The 25,496-nt window shown below is 43.4% G+C and overlaps 1 long non-coding RNA gene across 1 annotated transcript in view; it reads left to right on the top strand.

Annotated features, from left to right (window-relative positions):
- Positions 1-255: 255 nt before the first annotated feature.
- The window catches only part of LOC118151628 (uncharacterized), a 124,533-nt gene continuing 99,292 nt past the window's right edge, over positions 256-25,496 (top strand). Inside the window, exon 1 of the long non-coding RNA XR_008479682.2 lies at positions 256-603. This is a non-coding gene — a long non-coding RNA (uncharacterized LOC118151628). The remainder of the gene's footprint in view (positions 604-25,496) is intronic.

Here is a 25,496-nt window from a genome sequence, read left to right as displayed (position 1 = left end):
CTTGAATTTGCAGCAAGTCAGGGTATGTGACTTCTTAATGTTCTTCAAATGAGTCAAGAACTCAAATCTGGAGTTTGAACAGGAAACTGGAACACGGTGGGAGGTCTGCGAGGGTGGAGGATGGGGGTGTTTCCAGGATTTCAAAACACAAAACAGGTGGTTTTCAGTGGTGTTGGCTGGCTGGGGAAGAGGTGGGGAGGGGAGGGGTGAATAGAAAGTAGGCAGGCTTCTGGAAGGATGGGGCCCAGCACTCACAGCCTGGGCTAGCTGCCTGAGAGTAGAGAGTGGCAGGTGAGGGCTCTGAACCTTACTGTGTGCTGCCCAAGGAGCACCTAGGGCTGCCAAGAGGCCCAGGGAGGAGCCTTGAGACCTGACTGGGAAAGGCTTTTCTCCCCGCAGAGGACCACTGCTCAGGCTCAGCGGCCATGGGGCAGAGCCCATACAAAAGTGGGCATCCAGTCATGCTCTAAGCCCCCTGAAGAAGAAGACCAGGGAGCAGCTTCCTCTGATGAAGCAGCAGTGATCAGGGGACAGGAGGCTGAAGCCGTGAGCCCAGCAGAGTCAGGAACAGCCAAGTCTGGGACAGGCTTCAATTATTTTAGGGTAAGAAATCTGTGCTTTGTAAATATGCCAGATGTCTTTGCTTTTGTATATTTTAATTTTTTGTTTGTTTTACTTTTTGTTGTTGATGATGTTGTTGGTTTAGTAAAACTCAAAGTAAGAAAAGGGTAATGGGATCCTTGTTCATGTCTGGGAAGGCCCACTTAGAGCGTCAAGGCATCCTGGAGCTGCAGAGGCCCCTAATGAAGTGAATCATGGAAATGTGACACAACCCCAGAAGTGGCTGCTCTGGAGCCCTGTGGGGAGTCTTTAATGAACTCTCTAATGCATTGCATGAAGGAAGGAAATTTTAGGCATTTGGGACAGAAAGGAAAGCATCTTCCTGGCAGAAATCAAAATGGACAATTAGCCATACCCCATCCTGTTCATAGAGGATGCTGGACAAAAATACTTTCTAAGCTGCTGGGACATAATGCAAAATGCCTCTTGGCTCACCCAAGGGTCTTAGCTGCCCATTTTCCCTTTACCCTCCCTAGCCCTTATGCAAAGGACAAAATAAATAGAAGTCTACAGTCTTCGGCCTCTGCGGACCTGCCTGATATTAATTAGCACTAACCTCTGACAAGTGGCAATCCTCAAAAAAGCTCCAAGATGTTTTTAACACGAAGATTTTAATGTGTTCTCTAAATGAGGATTCTAATGACCATTTCCTTGACAAAGCAACCAGGCTTGCGATAGTAAATGGTGACACTCATTAAGATAGTAAATAGTGATTCTGTGAGTGAGGGATAAGTCTGTGAACGGAATTAAGTCCACAGGCTCCCGTTCCCTGCGATTCCATTAGCCACTAGAAACTTCCAGTCAGCCACGGCTGCAAATGGGTGTCCCAGGGCTGGCAATTGACTGATAAGTCCCAGAGCCCTCATTCCAAGCTGTTGTTCGGAAAGCATCCCCACTGTTCATATTTGAGGAGGGCGGGGATGGGGGTGGCAGCAGAGAGAAGGGGCAGGTAATTTATTCAGGAGCTGGAAGCTGAGAAGCGGCTTTGGTAAGCAAATACTTCAAAGCTCACTAGAGAACTCCCATAAAACACAGACCTTCTGCAGCAACCAGGGAGTGATTTAAATCCAGTCGGAATTCCTAGGGAGAAGGAGTAAGACTTCTCAACTCTGTTCAGAGCTTCATGAATAATTTCACCTGACACGGGACAGTGAACCAGCAGAAATCTGGGATGTCCAAGGAAAAATAGATTTCAAACTAATCTTTGTTCCTCAAGTCGTATTCCTAAGTGGGGAACCAGGGTGGAAGAGGGGAGCCCAGACAGGAAGCCTGCCATTTTTAGGCATGTTATATTTTGTCCTTGTGTGAGAAATGTTGGATGGGAAACACATTTTTCTGGCAGCTGAAACCTCGCTGCTGGGTTGGCTAAAGGAAAGGCCACGAACCCACGTATCACCAGGATGTGGAAGTCATTTGTAACTCCCTCTAGGCTAGTACAGGCAGTGAAACGGGGAACTTAAAATGAAATAAACACCCAAGCCCGGATCTGCAAAGCTGGGACTACGTTAGTTACTCGTGGTGCCTTAAACCCCAAGCTGTACCCGCCCCCATCTCCCACCTCCTCACTGCAGATACCCTGCGCTGCGCCCGTGCAGAGCCACGTTCTCCTTCTCCAAGCGGCCAGCCCCGCGACGCTGGGGAGAGAAGGTTTCCCCCTTGTCCTCACTTCTGGGGCATCAGGCTTAGATGGGGGGGAAGGGGGAGCGGTGCGGAGCTGCCGGAACCTTCTCGAAGATCCCAGAGAGTGTCGGTCAGGCAGAATCAGCACCATCCTCCTCGAGCTCAGCCTTTCCTCCCTGGATAACTGCGGTGCCACCGCGCACCACCCAGGTGCCCAGCATCGAGGGCGCGGTAGCGACGGCCCGGGCAGCCTGGGTCCCTGAACGTCCGCGCGGTTTTTCCCCGACGGCCACAGGGGGGCAGGAGAGAGGAGCCATGGCGAGCAGGGCCTGCGGGAAGGGACCCGGAGCGCGGGAGCCAGGACCGCGCAAGCAGCGGGGGAGGCCGCGGGGCTACCCGGCGCGGGGAGGGCCCAGGAATTGGCCGGGGTCGGGGAGGTCGGCGGAAGACGACCCCCGACCTCCGGGAACAGGCCCACGATCGGTCGCCTCAGCACTCGGGCTCTGCCGCCCCCGTCACTCGGGACCGAGTCCTTGAAGTGGCCGCAAGGGACGCTCAGGAGAGCAGAGCTGGGAACCGGCCTGAAAGACACTCGGACCCCCGGGAATTCCGTCCTGGGAAGAAAGGTGGTGAGCTTCTCCCTGAGCTCCCCTCTGCCCCAGCCTCCGAACCCACCTTCCCTGAAGCTGGCGACCCGCTGTCATCCCCATTTTGCAGCTACTGAGACCTGACATGGTGGGAGCCTAAAGGACATCATATAGAACATAAAGTAATTATGATGATTCTGAGCTCTGTGGTCAGAAAGTTTCAATTCAGGAGACAGGTTTTTGTTTTTGTATTGTTGGATCGCCACCTTTCCTTTTCCTTTTTCTATTTTATCCACATCAGCTCTTTTACCTTTTAGTACAGACCTCTACACTTTTCTTTCATTCCACCGCAAGAAGTATGGTGACCTGATTCTCTTTCCTTCACCAAATCGTCTCTATTTCTCTTCTCCCTTCTTCCAAATTTAATTCTCTCTCTCTCTCTCTCTCTGTCTCTCTCTCTCTCTTTGTCACTTTGTCACCCAGGCTGGTGATCTCAGCTCACCCCAGCCTCGACCACCTTAGCTCTTAGCTCAAGTGATTCTCCCGCCTCAGCCTCCGGAGTACCTGGGATTACAAGTGTGCACCACCACACCCGGCTAACTTTTGTATTTTAGAAGAGATGGGTTTTTGCCATGTTGCCCAGGCTGGTCTTGAACTTCTGGGCCCTCATCATCTGCCTGCGTTGACCTCCCAAAGTGCTGGGTCTACAGGCGTGAGCTACTGTGCCTGGCCAAAATTTAATTCTTTTTTTTTTTTTTTTTTTTTTTGAGGCGGAGTTTCGCTCTTGTTACCCAGGCTGGAGTGCAGTGGCGCAATCTCGGCTCACCACAACCTCCGCCTCCTGGGTTCAGGCAATTCTCCTGCCTCAGCCTCCTGAGTAGTTGGGATTACAGGCACGCGCCACCATGCCCAGCTAATTTTTTGTATTTTTTTTAGTAGAGATGGGGTTTCACCATGTTGACCAGGATGGTCTCTATCTCTTGACCTCGTGATCCACCCGCCTCGGCCTCCCAAAGTGCTGGGATTACAGGCTTGAGCCACCGCGCCCGGCCCCAAATTTAATTCTTAACTAATTTGAACCAAAACTAGCCAAAAGTTCAACTCCAGAGATCTCCAACCCAAATGAAAATGGCCCAGAAAAAGGAGGAGGGGGGACAAATACACCTATGAAAGATCAAATCACATCTTTGTGGGTCCACATGAAATTGTTTAAGCAAATACTCTCCAGTCTTTTGAAAAATCTTTGCTCCAAGATGACTTGCATTGATGATATTTATTTGGAAACTTCACATACCTTACAGACCATGTACAATTTTTGTTTTCATTAAATCTAGACCTGGATTCAAAAGGATTATGAAACTGCGGTTCTGACATTAATAAGCCATCAAGTTAGAAAAAATGAGAAGCACTAAGAGGGGGCAAAGCTTAAGCCAAGGCTTGTGGGATTTACAGAGTCATCCCCCAGGCAAAGTCTTTGTCTTCCTCTTTCTTTCCTCGTCCTTAGTCAACTGGGGACAGCACTTGGACCATCCCTGGCCTGATCCTTATCTGGTGGTTTGAGACAGGAGAGTAGGCCCCAGGTTACAGTTCTGTGGCACCACCTTCCAAGAATGAAGCTGAACTGGCCAGAGCATGATGATATCAGTGTGACAGTATGGAAAGTTGGGACAGCGCTACACCTTCTGGAAACAGTAGCCCAGCTGCTCAGGTGTGGGCACATGCTTTGCTCCTTTATGAGAGGACTTCTGCCTTCTAGTTCCTCAGTGTCTGCTTTTCTAGCTGGGTAGTGGCCCTGAGTTTCCACTTTCCTTTTAGCTGGCTTTTTTTGTTGTTGTCATCGTAAATTTGGCGATTCATTAACATCTCCACCAGAGGATGGGCAGGAGAAAGGAAAGCTGGGAACTCCAGTCCACCTTGCATTTCTTAGCAGTTAGTATTTCTACTATTAGCTGGGTTTGGTGGGAAAAGAGCTGTGCTGCTGGCTAAAATGAGATTTTGTGATTATCTGTGGATTTAATCTGGTCTCCTCACATCCACCATTTCCACAAATAATTAGAGATTATTAGACACATTCAGAAGTTGCATTAGCCTCAAAGAATTTAGAGAAAATCTAAATAGGCTTAAATACCATCTTGGAATCCAGAATGTTAATCTCTATGCTCCAGATAATTAACATTTTTAGGGCCCCTTTTCTCCCCATGGGGCTAAAATCACTCCTGGGTAACAATTAATTATGAACACATTTGTAGTATAATATATTTTACAGAAAGGGATGAGCTGAGTAGAAAAACAGATGAGGCACTCCTGTTGCATTAGAAGAGAATAGGCCATGTGGCATTGGAGATTTGGAACTTCTCTGTTCTCTTAAGATGTATTCTGATTCTGGAGGCATTGAGAAGAGTCTTTGCTCTTTTCCCACCAAAGCCAGCTAGTACTAGAAGTACTAAGAAATGCAAGGTAGACTGGCGTTCCCAGCTTTCCTTTCTCCTGCTCACCCTCTGGTGGAGATGTTAATGAATTGCCAAATTTCAACAACAGAAAACAGCCTTTATGTTTTCAAAATAAATCTCATCAGTTGGCTCAAGTGAGAGACCCTCAGGCAGAGGGTGATTCGTTGAGAGAGCAAAGTCTGCTCCATGAGCATGAGCATGCTGACCCCTTCTCCTGGAGAACATTCTGGACACAGAGTGTCCATCGGGAGCAAGGGATGATGTATAGAGAGGGGCCACAGCCCTTCCTCAATGCCCAGAGGGCTCCTTCCAGAGAGCTTGAGTGGGGTACCACTGTAGAGTTCTTTTGATTACTTTCTTCCCAGTGGGAGCCCTGTGTTAGCACTGAAATGCAGTGGCATGGCAATCTTTGCCTCCTGGGTTCAAGTGATTCTCCTGCCTCAGCCTCCTGAGTTGTTGGGATTATAGGTGTCCACCACCACGCCTGGCTAATTTTTATATTTTTAGTAGAGACGGGGTTTCACCATGTTGGCCAGGCTGGTCTCGAACTCCTGACCTCAAGTGATCCTCCTGCCTCAGCCTCATAAAGTGCTAGGATTACAGACGTGAGCCACCACACCCTGCCTTTCTATATGCTATCTTATTTGATGTTCATAATAGTTGTGAGGTAGACAGTATAGATATTATCTTCATTGCTTCCTGGTGAAGGACTTAGCCACAGTCAGATAGCTAGTAAGAGCAGAGCAGAATTAGAACTGAAGCCTTCTGGTCCCCCTCCTCTGCACGCCATTCAAATTCTGTATTAAAACATCATGGTCTCTTATTTAATTACATTCCCATGTCTGTTATATGTTCTTTAAATGGCCACTACACTCACACATGATAATTTTACATTTTAATTATGCAAAGTCTACTAAAAAAATTCAAAGTATCATTATTAACACTATGTTTCCTTTGGAATTTCATTATTGCAGTTCCACGTATTAGCTGCATTTCCCCTCTTTAATAATCCCCAAGGTTTTAATCTAATTGTGTTGGACAATTTTCCAAAGCCACTTAGAAAATATGACCTCGCATTCACTCTATCCCACAGAGCTTCTTTTTCATTAGTAGACAGGTGGTTACTAGGATGTGTCCCATAGAAATAAGTCAAGATCTCAACTTACCAAAAACAAAAACAAGAAAACCGAAGCACAAATAAAATATTTAGTAGATACAATAACCGTAAATTATTATAACCATGGATATTTTTAGCAAGATTGATTAAAAAATGCCCTGACATACTCCACATGCTAATAGTTCAATCCATGCTTGAAAAAAAAACATTTTAGCCTTTCCACCAGCACCATTCACATTTTAGAAGACCAGCTTCATAGGGGGCTCCCCAAAGTATGTCCTTAAACCACTGCCAACCAGGGGAGCGGTAGGTAAAGGCAACATTACATAAGTATCTGTATTGGGTTCTTGGATAGAGCTGCACAATGGCCGTATATGGTGAAAGGTAGATTTTCCCCTGAGACCTTTTTCTTGGAATATGCTAAAATCCATATGCCTCTATTTCTGCTCCCAGAAGCTGGTATACAGATGTTAAGTATTGGGGTGGTAGAAACTCTGCTGTCTACAGTTTACATGATGTCTAATAGGCCTCTAGAATGTGCTTAAATGGCAGTGTTCAAAATTAGGCCCCTAACCTTCCTTGACGCAATTGTCTTTCTCTGGAGTTACATCTTGAAGGAAAGGATGAAGATTTGGAAAGGGAATTAATTTTCTTGACCGGACTTATTATTTTCCCCATGTACTTTATAGTAATCCTTTAAACTCAAAAAAATTCAGCTAATTATGGTTTTCTACCTGAATAATGCTGCCATTTGAGCGGCTGCATGTCACTGTTTCTGGTTTCTGACCCCCTGTCAGGCCAATTCTGCCTGATTTCACTCATGTGCTGCTGCTTTTTATAATCTGAACATTATTTCCACTCAGATATCTCCAGCTTTGCACAAAACTTAAAAATCTGAAAAGGTGGGAAAACTTTCTTCATAACTAGTGTTTGAATAATTATCACTTTGCATTATTCTGACTTTTTACCAAAGGTATACTCCAAGAAGAACATTTGAAAAAGTTACTAAAATCTTAGTTGATTTTCTAATTTGCATTTAAAAATAGAACATAGGCAGTCTCTCTTGTCATTAAAATATGATTTTCCCTCTATTTTCTATGCTCAATAAAATATGACAATATATTTTTGAAATGAGGGACATTGAATTTAGGACATCAAACAAAGAAATTAAAAGGTTTTGAGGGGAATTTTAAAGATCCAGCTTCCTAATACATAGACTTGAAACTGGAAAGACTTTATGATGTTTAATACGCTTGTTCCCTATCTCTTAAACGCAATAATATCTAAACAACCACTTGATCATTAGAGATTTATATTCACTATAATTTATGTCAACTTATATCTGGGGCTTTTTTTTTTTTTTACAACATTTGGCAGCCAACTGCTGGTGGAAACAGAATGTTTCACATTAGTCAGCCGCCCTCTTAAAGTATTTCTATGAAATAATTTACTGTGGATTACAAATTCTTATATGGCATTTAAAGTTAATGATTAGGCAGAGAGATATATCAAAAATACGATTAGTCACATATGTATCTGAGTTGCACGGTTCTAGCTCTATGTGTTTTATAAGAATTGTTTTTTAAAAAGATATTTTGAGACTTACATATTTTTACAATGAAAAACAACACATGTTTAAATGAAGGGGAAAATGGATGCACACACTCTTATAAACTCTCTTCTCTGATTAAATGTCCATAAAATTACTTTCTATTTCTTGATAGCCATTTTTGACATGGGTACTGGCGTGTGGTCTGAAGCTATAAGAACTGACAGTGGTAAAGATCTGTTGCCTCATAATTTGAGGTAAAGATGTAGAAATCCTAACAAAATATGAGACTGTCAATGAAAAATTTAATGTCCCTTTTTCATGGACAGGAATTAGTAGTGAAATGATATACTTCTAGCAGAACAGGAAAAGAAATGAAGCTGAATTCCTCATTCAAATCTCAGAGTGAGCTACTTCCTAACTCATTTCATTTCTCTACGTAGTTATGGTTAAGACTTTTAGACATTTATCATTCAATTTCACTTATCATTCAGAAAAGAAAGACAGAAAAACAGCCACGAAAACTTTCTTAATATTTAATTTGCATGAAAGGGACTCCTAGAGCATCTCTTTTGGATCTTAGATATTTCTTTTTTATTCCCTTTCTCTCTCTCCTATTTAACAGTGGTTTTCCTAACTTAACTATTTATGATTCATTTCATGAAAGGCTAGGTTTTCTCAGAGGGTACTAAAATGTCATAAGGTGGTTTTAGAGACTAGCAGCAACAAGGAACTATTTTCCTTCATGTTGTAAAATAAAGTCATTGTCAATAGCCTACAACCTGCAATAAACTATTAAAAAAGGAATTTATGGTGCCTGGTTACTATCCTCCTGAAAAAATGTTGTTACAAGTCTGCCCTTGTCAGTCATCCACAGGAATCACATGCTGAATTGCAAACAAGGGAGGGTCTGGATCTACAGAGAGGCTCATGGCAGATTACCCAGGGATGGCGGGCCTGATAGTCCCTTGTGCCCTTCATCACCTCTTTCAAAGAAACAGAATACTAGCCACACATGCAGATTGCACTAAAAGACACCTGTTTGCAAGGTGGAGTTTGAATTGTGAATTAGAAAAATATTTGCATGGCTAGTAACAGCAAATTATGGGGAAGGTCCCTGGTTGGGTTGGGAAAGTAGCAAGCAGGATGCTTTAGAAAGAAACTGGAAGCATCCTACACACACCTCAAGCTGAATATCAAATCTTCTCTTGGTTTTTAATGTTATTACAAGTCTTACGAAGTCCTCCCTCTTTCTCTCCTTGCCCTGTAAGCATGTTCCTTTGCTGAAGCCAGGCCTACCTGGAAAGCTCCTTGGGGAATTTTCTCTGGAGTCAGCAGAGAAAAGAGGGAGGGAATGCATCCTACCTTTCTGCTGAGTGTGGTGGGTGGGGAAGGTGAGTGGGAGCCAGTGGAGGAAGGAACATAGTTATTCACCAGTGGCGGAGGAACCAGAAAGGGTTTGCTGATGCTGGAAGATTACTGAAGTTAGAAGATCTGCCTAGAATAGAGAGCTACAGAGAAGGGCTTTCAGGGAAGAATAATGAAATTGTGTATGGTTGGGGAAGGATGTAAGATCCACAAAGAGGAAGATGAGCAGGAGGGTTGAAGACAAGACAAAGGCCAAAAATGGCATGATTAGATTCTAAGAGTTGAAGGTATAAAATTTCATTTTCCAAACCTTTACAATGGAAATCATCACTTCCTGAAGAAACTAATATAATTTGTATGCTAGAATAATGGTGTTCCTTATTTTTTTTAAATTATGTTGTACCTGCAAATGTGCGAAAAAAGAAAGCTCGCCAAGATTTGGGAGATTTGAGTGATAATATTAAATGCTAAAGCAAGAAAACTGGCTTTAAAATGAGAATAAAAATTAAGAACTATTATTTCTTGGACATTAATTTAAATAAGCGAGCTCTAACATACTGTGCCATTCATGACTAGTTTCAGAAAGCTTTCAGAAGCGTATGTTGAGCATATTTAGAAAGCCAGCTTGTTAGTTCAGTGAAGCAGTGTCTGGCCTTTGTGCCTACGGAAAACAGAAGAGCACACACACACTACTTTAATCCCATTGCTTTAAAAACTTGGAAAGACTTTAGTATTATCTGAAATGAATGATTAACTTATTGTGCGTACTTAGATGGACACTAAGAATTAGAAACAAAATGATGTTGATTTAAAAAATTGAAACTCAAAATTCAGTGTTAAAATGGCCATTTAACACAAAGCTCTGATTTGTAATTGTTTTCTCAAAACAGGTGACATAACTTTTATCACTCCCTCAGGATTATATCTACAGTTTAACAAGAGATTTCTACAATTCACCTCTAACAGGAAGTCTAAAATCTACTAAAATATTGTTACAACAATTTGAAAAATTAAAAACAATAAAAATAGATGTAACAAAACATGAAATACTATCTGCCAAAATAATGCAAATTTACATTAACAACATGTCTCACTTTTTTAATACAATATTTCAAAGCAGCTGCAATCCACTAACAGTTATGGAACGATGGCCTGTGTTACATGCTTGCCCCTCACTAAATCACCCAGTATGTCCAAAGCTGGAATGTTTTCAGCCACATTTTTCAGTGGTTGAAACTCAATGACAGCCTTTGAGTAGACTATCCACTTTTGGTAAAAATATTGCTAGAAAAGTCATCCCTCTTTGAAGTGTCATATATTATATCTGCAATCATGTTGTCAAAATAAAATGCATTTAAGACACGTAAGAAAGAAAATTTCTTACTTAAATACAGAAAAAAACACACAAGACATTGTTCTTTCTTGTAACACAGTCCTATTCCATGGTTATCTATAAATAACAAGAGCATTGGAGAGTTAAATCAGCTTTCTGGTCAACAATGGAAACTCTGATATGTTTAGCCATTGAAAACTTAGGAGAATTTGTCACTGCACTAAAAAAATACAATTTGATAGACAATATAGCATTCTAAAATATTTTTCTAATTATCACCTTGACTTTCTGTGCTTCTGCAAATACAAAGAAATAGAGGGCCAGGTTTTTCATTTCTTCTCAACTTCAAATTTAGCTACAAACACTCTTAAATGAAAACAGTTTTCTGGAGTTCTGAGATGTCAGGAGTGGTAACGAACAGAGATGCAAGAACTTCCAGGAAGGTCTGTGAATAGCTGCAGAAGGTTTAGAGAGCAGTGTGGGGTGTGCTGGAGAACGCTCCTTAGTCTCAGATTGTCTCCTCCTCCCCATGATCTTCTCACCACTCTTTGCTAAAAGACTGTTTTAGAGAAGTGAAGCTACTAATGTTGGGTTCATTATTAAAATAAAACACTAAAGCAGCTATTACCAATTCTGCTGTTGCTCCTTGGTTTCGAGTGAATGCTGAAGTGAGCAGTTGTTGAATCATAAAATGTTAATGCTACAAGGAGCCCTTAAAAGTTGTCTCCCTGGGTACAATTTTCAGCTGACTATGAGCTACCCTGGGACTAGAGTAACTCTTGACTCTCAGTCCATGGCTGTTTAATATTTAATGTCAGAAATTGATTTAGCCAAGAGATTATAGATTAGAACATATTTTGTTAAATCTATACCTAAATATTTCATGTTTTTTAATAACATAAACTTGAGTCCAGCTCCCTAGAGTCCCAAATTAAACCTGGATCAGTGTTGTCCCATCTGAACCACAGAGACAGACCAGTGCTGTCCAGTAGAAATATAATGGGATCCACACATGTAATTAAAAAGTTCTGGTAGCCACATTTTAAAAAGCAAAAAGAAACTGGTGAAATTAATTTATGTAATAGTGAATTTGTTATTTATTGCTGCATAACAAATTGTCCCAAAAATGTAGCTTAAAATACACATTTATTATTTTGCCATTGTGTTGGGTCAGCAATGCATGATGGCTTTGAGATAGAAAGAGAGATGGAGACCAGGCAAGTTAATAAGTGAGAGAGGGAGCACCCAAGATAGAAGCCACAGTCTTTTTGCAATCTCAGCTTGGAAGCTGCAGCCCATCACTTCTGTCCTAGTCATTTGTTAGCATTGAACCACTAAGTCTAGCCTAAAGTCTAGGGGAGGAAATTACATATGGGCATAAATGCTGGGAGGCTGAGCTCAGTAGGGGCCATCTTAGAGGTTATCTACCACAAATACGTGTGTGTACTTATTTATATGCTTTTTAAAAGTTTTAGACTGAGGTGGTACATGCACAAGCTTGTTACATGGGTATACTGCATAATGCTGAGGTGTTTTGGCTTCTAGTGAACCAATCACCAGAATAGTAAACGACCCAACAGGTAGTTCTTCAGTTCTTATCCCCCCACACCTTTGGAGTCCCTAGTGTCTATTATTTCCATTTTTAGGTCCATGCATACTTATTGCTTAGCTCCCACTTATAAGTGAGAACATGCAGTATTTGTTTTTCTGATTCTGAGTTGCTTCACTTAAGATAATGTCTCCAACTCCCTCCATGTTGCTGTGAAGAACACGATTTCATTCCTTTTTAGGCTGCATAGTATTTTGTGGTGTATAAATACCACATTTTCTTTCTCCTGTCAACTATTGATGGACACTTTGGTTGATTCCATGACTTTGCTATTGTGAATAGTGCTGCAGCAGCATACAAGTGCAGGTGTCATTTTGGTATAACTATTTCTTTTCCTTTGGGTAGATACCCAGTAATGAGATTGCTGGATTGAATGGTAGTTCTGTTTTCCATTCTTCGAGAAATCTTCATACTATTTTCCGTAGGAATTGTATTGATTTACATGCCCATCAACAGTGTATAAGTCTTCACTTTTCTCTGAAGCCTTGCCAATCAACATCTGTTATTTTTTGATTTTTTAAGTAATAGTCATTCTGACTGGTATGAGATGGTATCTCATTGTGGCCTTAATTTGCATTTCTTTGATGATTAATGATGTTGAGCATTTTTTCATATGTTTGTTGGCTGCTTATATGTCTTCTTTTGAGAAGTGTTTTTCATGTCCTTTGCCTATTTTTTAGTGGGGCTATTTTTTTCTTGTTGATTTGAGTTCCTTATAGATTCTGGATATTCATCCTTTGTTAGATGCATAATTGCAAATACTTTCTCCCATTCTATAGGTTGTCTGTTAATTGATTCTTTCTTGTGCAGAAGCTTTTTACTTTAACTTAATCCCATTTGTCTATTTTTGTCTTTGTTCCATTTGCTTTTGAGGTCTTAGTCATAAAATCTTTGCCTAGGCCAATGCCCAGAAGAGTTTTTCTAGGTTGCCTACTAGGATTTTTATAGTTTGCTCTCTTACATTTAAATGTTTAATTTGTCTTCAGTTAATTTTTGTATATGGTGAGAGATAGGGGTCCAGTTTCATTCTTCAGCATATGCCCACCCAGTTTTCCCAGCATTATTTATTCAATAGCATGTCCTTTTCCCCCATTGTTTATTTTTTATTTTTTTTTTGGCTTCCAAAAATATATTTTCTCTAACTCAGTATGCCCAAAGTATTATTCAATATATAACCAATATAAAATTATAATGATATTAATGAGACTTTTGCATTCTGTTTTTATACTCTCTTTTCTGTGGACTGAATGTTTGCACTGTCCCCAAAATTAGTATTTTGAAGTCTTAATCCCCAATGTCATGATACTAGAAAGTGAAACCTTTGGGTAGTAATTAGGTTAAGATGGAGTCAGAAGGATGGAGTCCCCATGATGGGATTAATATGCCCTTATATGAAAAGGAAGAGACACGGGATCTCTCCCTCCTCAAGCCCACCCCCTCACTGCCCCCACTTGCAAGCACCAAGGAAAGGCTATTTAAGGATATAAACAGGAAGAGGATCTTCAACAAGAACCCAACCATTATGACACCCTAATCTTGGACTTTCAGCTTCCAGAACTGTGAGAAATCAATGTTGCTGAAGCAACCCAGCCTATAGAATTTGTTATAGTAGCCTAGACTTACTAAGACAACCTTCGAAGTCCAGAATGTATTTTACACTTATAGCTTGTATCAATTGGGACTAGTTACATTTCAAGCTTCAGTTGCCACCTGTGGCTAGTTGATACTGTAGCACAGAACACATCTAGATGGTCTGAAGCCAGTTGAAGATCCAAAGACCCTAACTAAGGTGTCTTTTTCGTCAGCAACCTAAATGATTGACGCAATTTATCAGACGTATCAAGTGCTTACTATGTACCAGGCATGGTGCTAAATGTAGGGAATCTCAAGTCAATAATTAATAATGCCCAGCCCTAAAGGAACTCAGACAAGTAAGAGTTTAGCTTCAGATTCTAGTCCAGCCATGCATGGCCTACTTCAGAGAGCTCTACACTCTGATGGGTTCTGGCATAAGGTAAAACTCAGTACCTCCATGGTCCGTGGCAAAGTGAGTGCCTCAGAGTCTACCTGGCCCTGACAATGACCATACACATCATTTACTCCCAGGCCTAACCTGAGGCCTGGGCCTCAGGCCCTGAACTGGAGCCCATATGTTGGCCTGAAATCTGATTTGCCTTGGACATGGAACAAGTTAAATATTTGTTTAACTCAGTACATTGTGTTTTCTGCTATTCTTTGCAAGCATGGCCTGTAAAAGAAGGGAGATGTAGGTGCTACCTTAACTATTTCAGGCTTCTTGGGTGCTTCGGAGGAGTTTCTGAAGAAGTATTGGTACATGCCATGGTTGCACCAAGCTTCAAACATATGTGACTAAATTTATGTGGAAAAAAATGTCCTTAATTATCTTACCAGCTCTGAATGAATTTTAGCACCAAGGATATATGTTTTTAGTCTATTCTCTGTCCTAACTCTGATCATGAAAATGCCTTTGCTTTTATGGATGTAAATATGTGCATATTTGATTTGCATCTTTTCTCACAATGTATGTCCTGAATGATATTTGTGGTAAGTTATAAGCATCTTGAGAGTATCACTCTATTTATCCAGTACATCTAGTGCCTAGCAGAGGAGGCTTCCCACCTCCCTTGAAAAGTACTTAAACACTATTAATGGTGATACACCCAGCAGTCCAGTTAAGTAATTCTGGGTTTCATTTGGGAGAAATGCGATATACTCTTCATTAACAGTAGGGGAAAGCAGCTTTCAGAATGGTCTCTCTACCACTGTAGATAGTAGTCATTTATTTTAAAGTTAGAGGAAAATCCATGCCTGTCCTAATGGGAAGAAATTAGTTTCATTCATATGGTGTCTGGAAAAATGATCTTGAATGCCTTCTTTATTAATTTTTGTTTTCATAAAAGTATTATTTAGAAACAACAAACAACTGTCAAGACAGTTGCAAGTAAAGGCCTACAAATAAAACAACACTTCTTTACGGTGTGTAAAACCCATCTCCAAATTGTTCTTTCACCATACAGACATATATTCTCATTAATGGCACAGTAGTTGCATCTTTAAAATGTCTTTATTTCACAATGTGGACACAGTAAAAAAAAATATGAGGAGAGAGATCTCTTTTCTGTGCCTGATAATGTGGTGATTCTGGTTGAGCTGCGGTAGGCTGGAGCTCAACTATACAACCTGGAAAAACGTTTATGGAGTCTGGAACATAGAAAAGTCCCCAATGCTGTTTGGCTGGAATTTGAAGGGTGAAATGAAAGCTTCTGTTCTGTGTAAATCTGTCCAGAATTAGTGTTTTACAGCATCAGGCAATGCTTTTGGTGCCAAGAACTGGCTGTGCCTAGAGGCCCCACCAAGAAGCAAAATCCCTTTGCCCAGAAGTCAGGTTACATTACAGAAAGAAATGAATTTTAAACATTCCATTGTAAATACAATTTATGCATGTCATGTTTCACATACAGAGTGGTTTCATTTTAAAAGTAAAGCTTGCTCCTGTTTTGGAGGTTCTAAGTAGAAATGAAAAGAAAATAGCATTTTAGTTGGCCTTTTAAAAGATCATGCATGACCAAGTTTGGCATTTGTGGTTGTGATATAAAACTGTATTTTTGCAGAGTTTCAGAATGTGAATTTAAACCTATAGTATATACTCAAGCAAATCAAGCAAATATCTATCTATAAACATACGAATAGATACACATGCATAGAGACATGTATATGCATACACACATTGTGCATAGCAACACTGGTAAAAAGATCTTTACTTCTTTTTTACTATAGCTTTCATTGTCACTTATTGTAACATTTTCCACCAAACGTGTTTCTTTCGTTGCTGCAGTAGCTCAGGCAGTTGTGAAAGATGGAGCTGGGAGGCAAGGGGGATGTGCAGATCTTTGGACAAAGAGGGAAACCCGAGGGTGGGAAACATCTTTTCAGCTTTTTCCATCTGAACTTTAATTTGCTCCCTAAAAGGAGAAGCTAAGTCCATCAGCTAAAGAGTGAAGCCTGAGATTTGCTTCAAAACTCGAACTCATTCCTTCGGTATGGGCAAGCTACTGCTAGCCCTGGCCCTGGACTGTCCAGTTGTCAGGAGGGTTTGCGCGGCCTGTTTGCTAGACCTGGATCAGTGGGACAGGGGCATTCCCACGCCTGATTAGATCCTGTTTGCTGCCTTCTTCCCCAACCCCGGGGCTATCTCTGAGGTGTGAACTCAGAGATGCTTGCCCTGGGCTGGGGGAACCGCTGCACCCAGCGCTGCAGGAACAGAGGCTCGAGCAGGCCCGCGGTCGCTTTGCTGGTGGGAAGGGCGATCTGGCGATCAGGAGGTTGCGCCCTTCCATCTTGGCCTCGTGAGGGACCAGAGCAACCACAACGCTGGGCTGGCCACGTAGTCCTGGGGCTAGGTGAGCCCAATGCTCCTGGGCCGCGGGGCTAGAGCGCGGAGGCTGGAGAGGCAGGAGGACCCGCCGCGGCCCCAAGCCTCCTGGCTGGAGGGGCTCACTCCCGGGGATCCCCATCAGACCTTTCAGGGGGAGCTCCTCAAAAAGCCCTAAACTCCTCGAGGACATTTCTCCGAGTGCTTCTCCCTACCCAAGCGCCGCGTCCATGCAGACTCCACGCCTCGTAGAACTAGCTGGCGCCCACGGTCGGCCAGAACGGTTTGGGGGCTGCTCTAGCAGGGATGTGCGGAACAAAAGAGAGATATTTTTAAACTCCAAATGTGCCCTGAAACTCACGAAGCTTGACTTTCTGGGTCCCTTGTTTGCACTGCCACTTTCGAAGCCCCGCCAGAGGCGCTAGTAATCTTGGATTCTAAATTGTGAGTTCTCAGTTTTAAAGCATTGCCCCCGCCCCCTATTGTCTAATCTCTGGCCCTCAACTTTGGGGTCCGCCCAGCGCCGGCCCACCCGCCACGTCGCAGCCCTCCGGGTCCGGAACCCGCCCGACTCCTGCTGTGCCCTCTGGGGTTACCAGTCTGGGGTGCGGCCTGCAGGCGTAACCACGGAGTAACTTCGGGACGCCAAACTGACTTTTGCGGGGCACGGAATCAAACTTCTTGCGTCTTTTTCACACCTCCGTTTTCGGTTTGTCTCGCCTATTTTGAGTCCATCAAGGGAACAGGCCCACACAGCAGCCTAAGCAAAAATGTTGTAATTCTGGTGAGGTATGGAGTCTATGGAAGTTCTCACTTTCCTAAGCATCATTTTTTTTCTTGGTATAATAATTTCATCTCTTGGCCAAGGCTCTGAAACGAATGTCAAATTTCATGGCTTTTACGTGTTGTTGAAACCAGTGTGGCGTGATGAAATATATGCAGTATTAAATCTCAAAAACAAAACAAAACCAAAACCCCACACCAAAGCCCTCTCTTTAGGGCAGGCTGATTAAGCAGCTGGAGAGAGAAGAGGGACGATTGCGGAATCACGGGAAAAGGGTAGGAAGGTCTCTCTTGCTGTCATCAGAGTATTCTCCTCCCCACCCCCTGTCTTCTAGGACAAATAAATAAAGCATTGATTACCTCCAAACCTCAGACCTAATGTGAGAAGTGTGCTGCAGTACACAGATTCAGATAGCATCACCCATTTTTGCACAAAGAAACAGTTCACTACTTCAAATCCCACATTTTATGATTTCCTAAATTTTAAACTAAAAGGAGGCTGAAATAGATCATCCTTAAACGACAGAGAAACACAACGTCTTTCCTCATTTAGAGTGTTCCCAACTATCCTCTCGTGAAGAAAATTAGTAGGAATCTACAATTTTAAAAAACCAAACCAAAACAAACCCCAAACAAAACATCCACCTACGATTATATACTTTATTTTGTATGTTAATCCTTGATAAGCTGGGAGAATTTTAATAACACTGGCAATCAGAAGTCAAATGAAAATAAATAGATGTTCAATAAATAGCATTCTTTCTCTATTTGGTGGCAATGTTGCTGTCATCGGTTTTCCCCAGAATCATGAGGGTGGGAGGAAGGAGAGAAACACATGGGCGTGTTTGAGCTTTGCCTAGGTCTGAAACTTTCGATCTCAAATCTTCGTCTCCATCAGTCTTGTCTGGTGAACTCAAGCTGGCTTTGCTTTACTTACTAACCTGGGTTCCCGCTGTATAGACTCAGAAACCCGGGAGAGCTTAGGCGTCCTCCGAGCCAGGCGGGCGGGCACTTTCTCCAACCATTGCGGGCTGCAGCCAGTAGAGCACAAGTGTCTGCGGCCGCCCGTGGGAGGACCAGAGATCATCCCACCTACCTCCCTGCGCATACCCGGGTTAAAATGGAAAACTCTTAACTTAAGGGCTTTATTTAAAACACTCAGGTTTTGAAAGCTAGGTCCCCTCCGCAGACCAACAGGCCTCAGCGCGCGTCCTGTGCTGCGTGGGGAGGGCCTGGCAGCTGGCGGATCCGTCTGGGCTGCAGCTGCAGGGTCGGGAGCTCCTCTTGGACTGTGCTCCTTTCAGAAAACTCTTTTCTTGTCGGATGTGGTTTCCCTTTAATTAATCACTCATGCCCGCGTGTCCGCCGCGCCGCTTCCCCACTCTTCCTCCAGTCCCGCATATGATGTATATTTGGCAGCGGGAGAGCTGGTGGAACATCTGGGGTTGCCGCGCGGGTGGTTCTGCCCGCCGCTGGGCTTCAGGCCGCTGCCCAGAGACAGGGCGGTATCCTCCCAGATAGGGCTTCTGGAAGATTCACTGCCCTTTCCGGACTGTCTGGCCGGTTGGCCATGCTGGCCTCGAGGCTCGGCAGTTCCAGGCCTCGGCCTGGGTGGTCCAGGTGTTCAGGGTGGTCTCGAAGCCCATATTTCCTTCAGGTTTCCTACCTTCTCTGCCCTCCTCCTCATCCCCGCTTAGGAGCTGGCATTCCGCTGACACCCCGCTGACAACTGCCAACTTTTGCACCCCCAGGTATCTCTCAAAAAGTGGCTTGGCCACCTCAAGCACTGTGAATTCCTGGACTCCGAATGACACAGGGCAAATAGCCAAGCCACCAGGCAGTTGGGCCCCGGAGGTTGGAGGCCTTGGCCTGTGCAAGCTCCTCTCAGGAAAGCCCTGGCCCCAAACCCGAACAGCAAGCCACTCTAAGGATTGCGGGGCGGTAGGCTAGACCTGATTCAGCGGGTGTGTAGTAAGCCGTTGTCCCCTTTGTGTTTAATTTTCCGTCACTCCCGAGTCACTAGGGGAGGCCTCCTACTTGGGCCTCAGCTTCAAGGGAGGATGTGGCTGGGACCACCCTGGGACTCGGGTGTCTCCAATTGTAACTCAGGCCGCCCCACTCCGAACGAGGTGGGATCAGATATTCCCGCTTGTGAGTGTTGGTGGGGCTGAAGAGATCACAGGCGGCCGGATGTGGAACCTGGAGGGGTGTCACGACCAGGGCTCCGCGGCCCCAGACGTCCCAGCGGCTCGCAGCGGGCGCCAGGTCCGCGCTTGCCCTTCGGTCCTAGAGCCATGTGCGCGCAGGACGCGGGCCTTAGCTGCCCAAAGCCCGCACCAGGCCCCTGGGCTTTCGCAGGCGCGGGACGGGGATGCAGTCCGCACACTCCCTAGCTCAGAGAGGGCTGTCGCCGAAGCGGGGACCCACGCGTGAACCCCGCCTGCGCTGGGCCGGGCCAGTCCCATGCCCACCCGCAGCCCGGCTCGGCCGCGTTCCCAGCAGCCGGGAGCGCTTCCTCCCTCGGTCACCGATCCAGGCCGCTGGTCCAGCTGTCAAAACAGGGGGTGTCTCTTTCATTCTGGCTCACAAAGTCCCAAAGGGGAACAGGGGGCCTTAATGCTTGTGTTTGGACACAAGCAATTATCCCTAATTATTCTTTTTCTTTTGAGCCTGCCCGTCCCGCCGGCGAGCCCGCCGCGGAACAGGCCCCGTAATCCTCCCCGGTCGGCGGATCTCAGTGGGCTCTGTGCGGCCCTAGGCTCGGGCGCTTTCATGTCACTGCGGGTTTAGAGCTGATTCAAACTCATTGCGATGGGGGAATTAACCCCGGGGCCCGGGCTTTCAGGGGCCTCTGATAAGAGATTATACGTGTTGATGGCAAGCTTTTCTTGGCAAAATGTTTTCAAAGGGCTTGGAGTTGTTAAATCAAAGCGCCATTGAATTGCTCGGGACCAACCCCTCCCCCTCCTCGTGCCCTTCCCCCACCTCCATCTCTTTTCCCTTCATCCCTCCGCCCCCGTCACCGCCCAGGACTGCCCTGGGCTAGCGGCTCAGCCTCCGGGAGTGGCGAGTCACCTTCCTTGGTGCGATTTCCCCTCGCTGCCTCGCCCGGGGCGGGATTGTTTTTGTAGGTGCTCTTGCGGCTGGGCACTTTGGTACCCCTTCCCTTCCCGCCCCTTCACACACACTTGCTCGGGTAAAGAAAACATGTCCCAGATGAAAGACGTTTTTTTCAAAAGTACATGTGTTTTGTAGAAAACGGAGGTGACAGGGTGGGATAACGAGGAGAAAGGAAGGGTGGTTTTTTTGCCTCCCCCACCCCCGAAAGGTCATCGGAGTCAGAGGGGTAGCCATCGGGTTAAAAAGTGTTGTGGGCAGAGTTCAGATGTCCCATGAATCTCACGGTTCTGCCCTGGGGGCAATCTGGGGCCCCCCGAATGACAGAAATTGTTGGAGGACCAAGGGGATGTAGATTCTGCACTGTGGAAAGTCTTTATTCAGGGAACCAACCGGGTCCAATTATAAACTGCAAAGGATTATTGGGTAGTCTGCTGGGCCCTGCTTGGGTGCAGTGGGAAAAGCAAAATTTGGACAAGGGTTTCCAAAGTCCTACAGGTGCTAGGTAAATACCTCCCCTTGAAATAAAACAAGACATTTTAAGTGCCAGATATGTGAAACTGGTAACAATGCTGTTCCTGCCATCTCCTCCCTCCCCCATATATATCACATACACCAGATTAAACTGCTCAATTTTCGTAGCTAGACTTCTTGGTTATCCAGACCTTCATCCCCTCTTCCCCTCTCCCCATTCCTGGGATTGAAACCCTGCCTCTATTCCCATTTAGCTGGTCTGACACTCTGCCTGGTTTCTAAATAGACATTTCTCAAAAGAAGACATACAAATGGTTAACAGATATATTTTGTAAACGCTCAACATCTCTAAGGATCAGAAAAATGCAAATGAAAACCACAGCGAGCTATTGCCTCACATCTGTTAGATTGGATACTATCAAAAAGATCAACAAATCTTGGTGAGGGTGTGGAGAACTGGAACTTGTATACCATTGGTGGTGGTGTAAATTAGTACAGCCACTTTGGAAAACAGTATGGAGGCTCCTCAAAAAATAAAAAATAGGATTACTATGCCATCCAGCAATCCCCACTTCTGGGTATATATGCAAAAGAATGAAAGTCAGTATGTTGAAGACATGTCTGCACGTGTTCGTTGCAACATTATTCACAATAGTCAAGTTATAGGAATGGCTGGGCGCAGTGGCTCATGCCTGTAATCCCAGCACTTTGGGAGGCAGAGGCAGGCAGATTGCTTGAGCTCAGGAGTTTAAGACCAGCCTGGGCAACATGACAAAGCCCTGTCTCTACAAAAACACACAAAAATGAACCCGGCATGGTGGAGCGTACCTGTAGTCCCACCTACTTGGGATGCTGAGGTAGGAGGATCAGTTGAGTCCAGGAGGCAGAGATGGCAGTGAGTCGAGATCACACCACTGCACTGCAGTCTCAGTAACAGAACCAGACCCTTATCAAACAAAAATATGGAAACAACTGAAGTGCCCATCAATGGGCAAATGGGTGGTACACATACACAATGGAATACTAATCAACTTTTTAAAAACCAGAAATTCTGTCATTTTCAACAACATGGATAAACCTAGAGAACATTGTGCTTTAGGTGAAATAAGCCAGACACAGAGAGACAAATAATATAACCTCACTTATAAGTGGAATCTAAAAATCGAACTCATGGAAGTACAGAGTAGAATGATGGTTCCCAGAGGCTGGGAGCAGGGGAGCGGGGAAGATGGGGAAAGGGGAAACATTGGTTAAAGGTACAATGTTGCAGTGAGACAGGAGGAATAAGTTCTGGAAATCTACTGCCTAGTATGATAAATATAGTTAATTGTTATGTATACTTCAAATTTTTAAAAAGAGAGGATTTTAAATGTTCTCATCATAAATAAATGATAAATATCTGCAGTAATAGGTATGTTAATTAGCCTGGTTTGATCATTCCACAATGTATACCGTATAGAAACATCACATTATTATATCATATTATTTATAATTAATATAATAATGTGACACACTATTACATATACACACTATTATATTTATTATTTGTGAATAAAAACAAAATTTAAAAAATATAAATACATTTTTGAGGCTGATAAACAGAACTCACGTGTACTTCCTTTTCTTATGCTGCTGTCTGGTTTTGATATCAATTATGCTAAACTCATTCCATTTCAACTCACATTTTTTTATTTTTTGAGACCAGGTCTTGCTCTGTCACCCAGGCTGGACGTAGTGGCAAGGCCTCAAAATCCTAGGCTCAAGGGATCCGCCCAGCTCAGCCTTCTGAGTAACTGGGATTATCAATCTACAAATATTTATTGGCTGCTTCTTATGTTCTAGGCACTTTCAATAGTGAACAAAACAGATTTGAAAAGGCAAAAATTTCTGCCTTCCTTAAGTTTATGTTGCAGTAGAGACAGACACAATATTTTTAAATGTAGGAAATAAATACATGTTATAGCATGTTGGAAAGTAGTAAGTGCTATTGTAAAAATAAAGCAGGCATCAAAAAGATCAATAACAAGTACTGGCGGAGATATGAAGGGATTGAAACCTTCAGACAAAGGCGGAAATGTAAAATGGTATAGCCGCTTTGGAAAACAGTCTGGTAGTTCCTAAAAAGGTTAAACATAGAGTTAACCATATAGCAATTCTACTCCTAGCTGTATACCCAAGAAAAATAAAAACATCCACCCACAAAAAAGCTTGTACACAAATATTCAGAGTAGTATTATTCATGATAGTCAGAAAGTGGAAACAATCCAAATGTCCATTAACTGGTGAATGGAGAAAAAAAATGTGGCAAATCCACAGAATGGAATGTCATTCAGTAATAAAAAGAGAGAAAATAGTGATTCCTGCTTCATTCTACGTGTGTTCGTACTGCTGATACATGTAGATACACGCTACAACATTGATGAACTTTGAAAACATGTTAAGTGAAAGAAGCCAGTCACAAAGAGCCACATAGTGTATGACTTCATTTACATAAAATGTACAGAACAGGCAAATCCATAGAAATGAAACATAGGTTGGTGTTTGCCTAGGGCCTGAAAGGAGAAATTTGGGGGAAAAGGAGACTTTCAATGTGGTTTCTTTTACTGGTGATAAAAATGTTCTAAAATTTACTGTGGTGGTGGTTGTAGAACTCTGTGAATATACCAAAAACTGTTGGATTGTATACTTTAAATGGGTGAATTGCATAGTGTGTGAATAAATGAAGGTTGGGTTTGGTGATCAGGAGCATGGCAGTGGTGGGGCTGGGGTTACTTGTGATTTTTCATAGAGAAGGCCTATTTGAGAACATGACATTTAGGTAAAAATCTGGATTGAGAGCATTAACCTGGTAGCTATTTGGACCAGAGAACTCCAGGCGGAGGAGGCAACCACAGCAAAGGCTCTGGCTATCTGAGACACAGTGGGTAGGCTGGCCACGCTGCAGTGGAGTGATGGAGGAAGGGACGATGAGGTCAGAGGTGAAATGGAGGGGGAGCTTCGGGGAGGACACGTGGGTGGTATACACCTTTTGTCTCATGGGCCTATGAAGGTTTCAGTAGAGGAAAAGCATGACCTGATCAGCTTTTTAAAGGACCTCTGATAGCAGAAGGGTAAGAATGAAAAAGTGTTTGTTCATACCCTTCACCCACTTTTGAATGGGTTTGTTTGTTTGTTTCTTGTGAATTTGTTTTAGTTCTTTGTGGATTCTGGATATTAGCCCTTTGTCAGATGGGTAGATTGCAAAAATTTTTTCCCATTCTGTTGGTTGCCAATTCACTCTAATGGTGGTTTCTTTCGCTGTACAGAAGCTCTGAAGTTTAATTAGATCCCCTTTGTCTATTTTGGCTTTTGTTGCCAATGTTTTTGGTGTTTTAGTCATGAAGTCCTTGCCTATGCCTATGTCCTGAATGGTTTTGCCTAGGTTTTCTTCTAGGGTTTTTATGGTGTTAGGTCTTTAATCCATCTGGAGTTAATTTTAGTGTAAGATGTCAGGAAGGGATCCAGTTTCTGCTTTCTGCACATGGCTAGCAAGTTTTTCCAACACCATTTATTAAACAGGGAATCCTTTGCCCATTGCTTGTTATTGGCAGGTTTGTCAAAGATCAGATGATTTTAGATATGTGGCATTACCTCCAAGGCCTCTGTTCTGTTCCATTGGCCTATATGTCTGTTTTGGTACCAGTACCATGCTGTTTTGATTACTGTAGCCTTGTAGTATAGTTTGAAGTCCAGCCTTGTTCTTTTTGCTTAGAATTGTCTTGGCTATGCGGGCTCTCTTTTGGTTCCATATGAATGATTTCTGCACATTGATTTTGTATCCTGAGACTTTGCTGAAGTTGCTTATCAGTTTCAGGAGATTTTGGGCTGAGACAATGGGGTCTTCTAAATATACAATTATGTCATCTGCGAACAGACAATTTGACTTCCTCCTTTCCTAACTGAATACCCTTTATTTCTTTTTCTTGCCTGATTGCTCTGGCTAGAACTTCCAGTACTATATTGAATAGGAGTGGTGAAAGAGGGCATCCTTGTCTAGTGCCAGATTTCAAAGGGAATGCTTCCAGTTTCTGCCCATTCAGTATGATATTGGCTGTGGGTTTGTCATAAATAGCTTTTATTATTTTGAGATACGTTCCGTCCATACCTAGTTTATTGACAGTTTTTAGCATAAAGAGCTGTTGAATTTTATCAAAGGCCTTCTCTGCATCTATTGAGAGGATCATGAGGTTTTCGTCTTTGGTTCTGTTTATATGGTGTGTTACGTTTATAGACTTGCATATGTTGAACCAGCCTTGCATCCCTGGGATGAATCCTACTTGATTGTGATGGATAAGCTTTTTGATGTGCGTATTCATCCAGACAATTGGTTTGCCAGTATTTTATTGAAGATTTTTGCATCTATGTTCAACATGGATATTGGCTTGAAGTTTTCTTTTTTTGTTGAGTCTCTGCTGGGCTTTGGTATCAGGATGACG

This window comes from Callithrix jacchus, chromosome 2 (assembly GCF_049354715.1).
Source record: "Callithrix jacchus isolate 240 chromosome 2, calJac240_pri, whole genome shotgun sequence".
In the NCBI taxonomy this organism is placed as follows: domain Eukaryota; kingdom Metazoa; phylum Chordata; class Mammalia; order Primates; family Cebidae; genus Callithrix; species Callithrix jacchus.
This window is presented reverse-complemented; position numbering and strand designations above follow the sequence as displayed.